We start from the raw sequence: 9,253 nt of genomic DNA, 5'->3' as shown, positions 1-9,253 counted from the left end.
TTCACTTCCTTATTGCTGGTTTGTGTTTATCTATTACTGAAAGCATCCTAAGAGGTAGAGCTAACTGCTTTAGGGGGGAAATCCCTGGAATAGACTCCATCTTGAGGTCCCTGTACTCAGTTCTTCCTTCTTGACTAAATTATGCAGGGCAATTGCCCAGGCTTTGAAACTGAGTCTTATTTATCTTTTGCTCACATGTGAGGAGTATGTTGGTTTTTATTCCCACAGACTTATTTACAAATGAGCTCATTTCCTTAGGGGTTTTATGAACTTCTGGGATTTTTCAAACCTCGATGGTATTTCTCAGAGGAAAATGATGTTGTTGAGCTCGCCAAAATTTCCTCACCTTCAGTACGGTTTACAAACATTGCTATTTGCATTTTCAAACATTTAAAAATAATTTACAAGAAATAACATACATTTTATAAGAAATAAAGAGAAAAGGCATCTGGATCTATTTCATAATGTGGACTCCTTGCAATACAGATTAATAACTGATCTTTAACAGTGCTGTCCAATAGAAATTTGGAAAGGTGGGCATGTTCTACACTGGCATTGAGGGAAAGTCACTGCCATGGACAGCTGGACACATATAGCTGCCTCTAAAGGACTGACATGTGACTTGTGTAATTGAGAAATTTAATCATAATTACTATGATAATAAATATGAATTTAGATTTAAATAGCCACATGTAGCTATCACATTGGACACACAGTAGCAGAGCAACCTTACAATATTAAGGATTAAATAGCACAATTGGAAAAAGAATGTGTCACCTAGCAAGTATACTTTCATGGTTTTCTTATCCTTGAGATACAAATCAGTATTTATTTAATGAGATTTTATTCATTTAAATCAAATTGAGACCACCGGATTCTCTTTTCTTTATTATTCAATAATTATTTTATTTACCTTAATTTATTTTTTTTTTAATGTAACAAGAGAGGTAGAGTGAGAGAGAGAGGCAGAAAGAAAAAGAGAAAGTGAGAAAGCAAGCTGCCAGGTCCAGGACTCAAACTGTGGTGGGCCATGTGAGAGTCCAGCACCCTTAACCACCTTTCCACCTGTTGGCCTCAAGACTACCAGATTCTTGTGTGGACTCTTCACTCTCCCTCACCTGCTGCATCTGACTGGCCACAAATCCTATTCATCTACATTTTCTTTCTTTTTCTTTGGAGAGGTTTTTGCTACAGGGCGCATGCGATCGCCAGAAAGACAGAGAGAGACAGAGAGACAGAAAGCGAGAAATCACCCCCTGGGGGTAAGGCCACACTGCAATCCCTTCTTCTCCATTCTCCTCTTGGGATCTTGGGCACCCATGCACACGTGCCTGGTGTGAGTTCAAGCCACCAGGTCTGGGACTCTAACCATGGTCGACTATATGGGAGTCCGGCGACATAGCCATTACGCTAACTGCTGGTCTCTCATCTACATTTTTTTTTTCTTCTGTCCAGGATGGCAGAAAAATGGGGTAGGAAATAGAGGAGGATGTTAAGGTTAAAGGAATTTTTTTCTTTTTTCTAGAATGGGCATGCGCTCATGAGAGAGAGAGAGAGAGAGAGGAAGAAAGGAGAAAGCACTCCCCAGTGGGAATGGTGATACTACAATCCCTTCTCTTCCATCTTTCTCTCCTTTCAGGAATTTGGGCATTTACTGAGTGTATTTCTCAAACTGAAGGGTCCAGGACTTGAACTGAAGAGTCAGCCACGTATGATCTGCCTGCCTCAACCACCAGGCATGGAGCCAGCCCCATCCTATTCTATATCTTAAATATATCTTAAAGATATCATCTCCTTTCCACTACCACTATTCAGTTCTTATGTGACCTTTATTATCTTAATAGCTTCCTAATTTTTCTCTTTATTGCTATTTTTGATTCTTTCTAGCTCACTTCCTAACTATTCATAGGATGTCCTTTCTTAAAAACAATCTCACCATATCATTTCCTTGCTGTAGAAAACACACTTTCCACTCAAAACATGTCCACGACAGCAGTATAGGCATCATTTGGAGCTTGTTAGAGATGCAGATGGTGTAGCAGTTACGCCACTGGACTCCCACATGGTCAATTGGGTTTGAGTACTGGACCCAGTGGCTTGAAAATCATGCCAGACACGTATGTTGTGTGTGCCCAAAATCCTGGGAGGAGAAGCGATTGCAGTGTGGCCATCCCCTTAAGTGATTTCCCACTTTCCCTCTCACTGTCTCTGTCTCTCTCTGCCTGGCTACTGGCAAAAACCTCTCAGAACAAATAAAAGAAATGTAGAATCTCAGGCTTACCCTTTAAACCGACTAACCCAGAAGAAGCATTTTAACAAAATCTGCAAGGGTGATTTTTATGCACATCCAAGTTTGAGAGGCATTGTTACAGGATGAAGTCCAAATTCCTTACCCCATTTTAAAAGGTCATGTGATTTGCGCCATCAATTTCCACCTTAAATTCCAGCAACTGCTCCTTCTTATCCTTATAAAACCTACACTAAAAATCAACAAAATAATTTGCAATTCGATGTATCTGTATTTGTTTCTCTGCCTAAATAACCTTTTTTTCCCCCCTTCTGGTCAAGACCCAGTTGAAATGCTTTTTTCTATGGATTCTCATAAGTTAGGTGTATCCTTTCTGAACGTCTGCAGACTTTTATAGATACCTCTTTATAGCTTGTATCAAAATGAATTATAAGTATTTGGCTCTCATATGAGACAATGGACCCAGTGGCTTGAAAATCATGCCGGGCACGTATGTTGTGTGTGCCCAAGATCCCAGGAGGAGAAGCGATTGCAGTGTGGCCATCCCCTCAAGAAGTGATTTCCCACATTTTTTGAGGATAGTCATTATTTCTTATACAGTTATATTGTTCTCAGTAGTTCCCAATATATGATTGCTAGATGAATGATGTTTCAGAGGTATTAGATAATGGAAAATTAAAATAATAATAATAAATAAAGTTAAATAAAATAATTATTTAAAAAGATAAAAAAAGGGGGGGGAGGGCTGGCAGGTGGCATGGTGGTTAAGGGTGCTGGACTCCCACATGCCAACCATGGTTCAAATCTCGGATCTGGTGGCCACCAGTTGGCGTAATGGCTATGTCGCTGGACTCCCACATAGTCGACCGCAGTTCGAGTCCTGGATCCGGTGGCTTAAACTCATGCCAGGCACATTTGTGTGCCCAAGATCCTGAGAGGAGACTGGAGAAGGGATTGCAGCGTGGCCATCCCCGCCGGGGGGTGATTTCTCGCCTTCTGTCTCTCTGTCTCTCTCTGTCTTTCTGGCGAGCGCACACGCCCTATAGCAAAAATCTCTCAAGAAAAACAAAACAAAATAAAAAAAACAGAAACAAAACAAAACAAAAAAAAAAAATCCCGGACCTGGAGGCTTGCTTTCTCACTCCCAAGCCACCCTCTCTCTCTCTGTGTCTTTCTCTCTGGAAATATTAAAATAATAGTAAAAAAGTTAAATAAAAAATTCTTTAAAAATTATAAAAAAGAAGTATCAGATAATGATAATAATTCATTAATACCAAAAATATTACTAGTCACCTTGTAGAGAATTTTCATTTTACAAGAGGAAAACTGAAGCCTCCAAAGTTCAATGACATTTTCACAATGGTAATTAAAATAAATACATACTAGGCACCTCATAAATTATGAAGCTAATAAATGCAATAAACTTTTTCTCTCTCTGGTATTGGGATGAACTAGATGTCCCTTGACTAGTAAGATAAAGACTCTAATAAACATGGGATATTCTTGATTTCTTCTGTTAATCCTTTCTTCACCTTTCCCTTGTGGGAAATGACAGGGCTCTTTTCTATCTCCCTTTCAGTTTAGTGTTATATGATGCTAATCAGAAAGATAGTGAAGTAATTAGGGATGCAGTACCATCGGTATACAGCTGATAGTATGCTTTCCATCTCCTTTCATCAGATCTGGGATGTAGTTTCTTGAATTTCACAGTGTCTAGCAGAGTAGAGGACATGGACGAAAGCAGCTGGATCATGCACCATCTAGATAAGACTAAAGCAATTCTTATGGCAGAGGAGACATCTGAAATATACAGCAGTCAGTCGTATCATGGAAGATAAACCCACCCTTTGTCTCTGAAAGCCACAATTCTGTGGGAAACCTTGGATTGCAGGGTATTCCTAATTTATAAGATTTTGCCCCAAACTTCTACAAACATTTCCTACATGCTTTCAAATAAAGGCTATTATTATTATTTCATTTGGTAAGTTTGTTATGACTTTATCTTCCTACATTGTACTTTAGGCCTTTATAGATGACTTTTTAAAAATAGTTATTTATTTTATTTATTTATTTATTATTATTTTAATTTGACTAGAGAGAGATAGAGACAGAGAGAGGGGAAGTAAGAAAGCAAGCCTTTACGTTCAGGACTCAAATCATGGTAGGCCATGTGGGAGTCCAGCCTTAACCACCATGCCACCTGCTAACCCCTTGATGACTTTAATCAATTATAATGCTTGTGTTACAAACTTGTAGGTGGGTTGATCCATTTTTCTCATGAATCTTCATTAGAAGATGAGCTCAGGAGTCCTTGGATTCTTACTATTTCTGGGTTCTAGCTCAGGTCAAAATCTTGTCCTAGGGTAGAACCTATGAGGTTCATGAATCACATGAATTTGGCTGATATCTTTTTGGTCTTGTTTAAACTATACATCGCACATCCATCTCTTAGTTTTTATTCCTTGTAATATATTTGTGAACAAAACTGAGTTTTTAAAAATTATCTTATTAATTAATTGATTTATTATTATTTTTTCACATGGGTTTTTGCCAGAGAAAGAGAGACAGAGAGAGAGCAAGCTGCCAGGTTTGGGACTTGAACTGTGCTTGGCCATGTGGGAATTCCAGTGCCTTAACCACCACACCACCTGGACCCTAAAATTGAATATTTTTTTCAGTAAAATATTTTCTGAGTGTTCCATAGATTACAATCCCATGGTGCAGTTTAATATGTTCCTTTGTGTTCAGTATTTCCTGTAAATTGGTGGATGGATCCAGATGATATTCAAATTTAGATTAGTTTTTTTTTTTCAAGGGAAAAGCACTTGTTAGCATTTAATCAGACTCTCTCCAAGTGGCTTCAAGCCACCAGGACACAAGCACCCCCAACACCCTTAATCTCCTCAGCTCCTGCTGAAGAATTTGGCCTTCACGATGACAGGCTGCTTCGGGAGCTTTCCTTTCCCCAGAACTTTGTAGTAGCCTGATCGCACTACATCAATGATGGGAGCTACTCTGTTCCTGTTTTTGGCGGCATTTACCCATGTCTGCTCACTGACCAAGGTCCACAATTTATCAAGGTTGACAGTTGGGCAGAAGCTCTGGTTCCTGTTTAAGTGGTAATACCTCATACCAACTTTCCCAAAGTAACATGGGTGATATTTGTCGAAGTTGATCCTGTGGTGATGCATGCCACCAGCATTACCCCGGCCTCCGGGATGCTTCCGGTGCTTGCCAGTGCGGCCGTGGCCGTGGCTCACGTGGCCTCAGTTTCCGGGTCTTCCTCAGTCTGGATGTCATGTCGGCGACTAAGGCTACAGAGAGCTAGATTTGATTTTCTTTTTGATAAAACAAAGTCACAGATAGGGTAGTATCCTTTCTTTCATCAGGAAACACTTAATGCCTGGTTGATTATTTTTATGATGTTAACAGTTGTTGCTGTTTAATCAGTATTTAATGTCTAAATCCAATTGTTCTCTAGAGGTTTTAAATTTCTTTATGATCTCATAAAATTTACTGTTTTTAACTTCTGCAAGTGATCAAAGTTATAATTAAGATGAAGGTATAACAAAAAACTAGTCCTATCAGTCATGCCCACACAACCCAGCCTCAAACACGGTCACATTTCAGTTTACAGATGTGCTATGGATAGTTAGGAAGGATCAAAAATAGAAATGATTTTATAATGCTGTAAGTGAAAAGTGATTATAATATTATTTCCTGAGGTCCTCTTAACATAAATAGCTCTATGGGCTTTATGACATAATAATTAAGAAATAACCTCCGATCTTGCTAAACACACAAAAAGTAATCACTAAAGCTTCTTAACAACTAACATACACTAAATTTGTCATTACTTCTTGGCTTTGAATGTCAGTAATTAAACTGTAATAGTCTCTAGCATCTTTTCCTGGAGCAAACACATTTTTTCTCTGATGCTATGCTCTTTGGCCATCACTATAATGATACTATTATTTCAATTTAAAATAATACCATGGTCCTATAACCAATAGCCATGCTGATTAACTCTGAATGTACCAGTCTTACTCTCCCACTAAATTCCTAGTCAAGAAATAATATGTTGTCATCTGACAACTGGCAAAGATTAACAGTCAGCTGTGGCCACTGCACCGACTGAGTCACTCAGGGATTTAAACCATGACCTTGGCCTCATTATCATGCTGTTATAATCTACTGAGCAAAATAGCTACAAAAATAAATTCTGAAAACAGGAAGTAAAATATTCTGCTATTTGTGTCTTCAAGCCTAAACCACTGTGCATCTGTGTCCTTTGTGTAATTCTATTAGCAGGTGTTTTAGATATGGATGAAGAACCGAAGACAGGATATCCTCCTGGAAATCAAAGCTGATCATGTCAGTTCTCAGACTGAAAAACCTCTGCTGCCTGTCTGATGATTATAAGACAAGCTCAAATTCTGCAGAATAGCATAGGGGGTTGTAGCACAATCTATTTTTCCTGCTTTATCTTTTGCTACGATTCCCTACTTCCCTTTCATCCTACTCTAAAAACAGTGATTTTCTTATTATTTTGTGACTGCCCTTATATTTGTTCAGTATATACTTATGGAGCCTCTATAATATATGAGACTCTCTGATAGGCCCTGGGTACAGTTGAGAAGCTAGACAAGGAAATAAGTGGCTACAACACACTGTGACAAGTGCTATCTGTGAGCAAGATGTATGTAATGGTAAGAGAGCCTCAGGCAAGCAGGTGGGAGGAGAAAGGGAGGGGTGAGCATATGGTGAAGACAAATAAGTCAACTGATTGAGAAGAAGGTTATGACAGAGAGAGTAGAGAAGGTGACTCAAGCTGAGGGAATAGAAAGTCTCAGCACTAAGAAACTATCATCCAGTCAAGTGCAAGTAGATTATCATGGCTGAAGAGAGATGTTTGTACGTTGGGTTGGAGGTGCAGCTAAAGAGGCAGATGAGTCCTAAAGGAACCTGTATAACTTGGCAGTTTAGATCTTACTTCTTTGCACCTGCTTCCCTTTCTTTTTAGAGTGCTTTCCCTTTCTCTTGCCCAACTTAAAACAATAAAAATGACAAGTCTTCTTCCCAGAAATGCATTCAACAATAGTCATTGGAAAACCTACCATGTGCCATGTACTATGCCATGTACTATTCTAGGTACTGATGTTACATTAGAAAAATTTCTTCTCTGTCTTTATGCTTATTATAGTATATGATAAATGATAAACATAATCAACTGGCATACTTGTATTATTTAACATGGAGTAAAAATACATTTGTCAGACAGTGGCAAGTGCTAAAAAGTACTATGGAAAAAACAAAAAGTAGGATAAGGGGTGACCAGAAAAGTGGTAGGAGCAGGCTGGAGTATTAAATAGGACAGACAACTGGATCCAGCAGGTGGCATGGTGGTTAAGGCACTGCATCCCAAATGGCCAACTGTGATTCAAAGTCCCAGTCCAGTGACTTGAAAAATCACACCAGGCATGTGTGTGTGTGTATGCATGCCCAAAATCTGAGTGAAGAATGTTGGAGAAGGGATTGCAGCGTGGCTATCCTACTGAACAGTGATTTCTCACTTTCCCTCTCTCTGTCTCTCTGGAAAGTGCATGTGCCCTATGGTGGGGGGATATATATATAGATAGAGTTAATATATATAGTTGTATAACTATATATAGTTAATATATAACTAGATAGAAACATATAGTTTTATATATAGTTAATACATAACTATATATAAACTTATAAACTATATATAGTTATATATATACAACTGTATATATATAAAGTTATATAACTATATATAAACATAGTTTATAGTTTTTTTTTGGGGGGGGAGGGTTTTGCTATAGGGAGTGTGCGCTCACTGGAAAGACACAGAGACAGAGAAACAGAAAGCGAGAAATCACCCCCCAGGGGGGACGGCCACACCGCAATCCCTTCTCCTCCATTCTCCTCTTGGGATTTTGGGCACGCACACACACACACATGCCCGGTGTGAGTTTAAATCACCGGCTCCTGGACATGAACTGTAGTCTCGGCTACATGGGAGTCCAGCGACATAGCCATTATGCTAACTGCTGGTCCCTATATAGTTTTTAATATACATATATATCCATCATATATATATATATAATGGATAATTAAGCAAAAATTTGACAGAGAAGAGTTAGTCCAACAAATATCTTAGGGAAGGGTAATCTAGGCAGAGGGAAAAGCTCCAGAGGGGCCTAACAGAAGGTATTGGAAGATGAGATCAGTGAGATCATGTGGGACTTGTAGGTCATTTAAGTTTAACTTTTGCTGAATAAAGTGGGGAACCATTTCAGGATTTTGACCAGTGGAGTGTAATGATCTAACATTTTGGAAGGGTTGTTCTTTATGCTGAGTTGAGAAAAACTTGCATTGCAAGGGTAGAAGCAGGGAGACCTGTTAGGAGAAACCAGAAAGCCAGCCCACTAAGTACATGTGTGCATTAGGAGAGCTGCAATAATTCCAAGCATTGTGAGGCAGCCAGATCTCTTGGCAAAGTATTAAGTCTTCAGTAAATTAGTTTTCTTTATGACTTTAGATATACTTCCTAATATTGATTTAGTATAGTATAAGTAGTCCTTACTTGTGGAAAAAAATAAAAGTTCTGACTCACAGGTTTCACAGCCTGTATTTTAGGATTTGTTTTTAGTCCTCAAGTCCCTGAAAATTCAGTGAAGAGGGCCAATTCATTCTAAAGTTAAACAAGAATATTGCAGTTCTGATCTAACTTCAAATATGTCCATACACTAAGGGGCATACCAAAGTAAGATACAATGCCATACAGGACACAGCCAAATGCAATAAATTTTTTTTTCTTTTTTTGGAAAGGTTTTTGCTATAGGGCGCGTGTGCTCGCCAGACAGACAGAGACAGAGAGATAGAAAGCGAGAAATCACCCCCCAGGGGGGATGGTCACGCCGCAATCCCTTCTCCTCCATTCTCTTCTCGGGATCTTGGGCACGCATGATCTCGGGATCT

The 9,253-nt window shown here is 39.0% G+C and overlaps 1 pseudogene; it reads right to left on the bottom strand.

The window, feature by feature from the left end:
* Positions 1-5,064: 5,064 nt before the first annotated feature.
* On the bottom strand, positions 5,065-5,548 carry LOC102491115 (60S ribosomal protein L27a pseudogene; annotated as a pseudogene).
* Positions 5,549-9,253: the final 3,705 nt, after the last annotated feature.

The sequence above is a fragment of the Tupaia chinensis genome, unplaced genomic scaffold (genome assembly GCF_000334495.1).
Source record: "Tupaia chinensis unplaced genomic scaffold, TupChi_1.0 Scaffold000154_1, whole genome shotgun sequence".
Lineage (NCBI taxonomy): Eukaryota > Metazoa > Chordata > Mammalia > Scandentia > Tupaiidae > Tupaia > Tupaia belangeri.
This window is presented reverse-complemented; position numbering and strand designations above follow the sequence as displayed.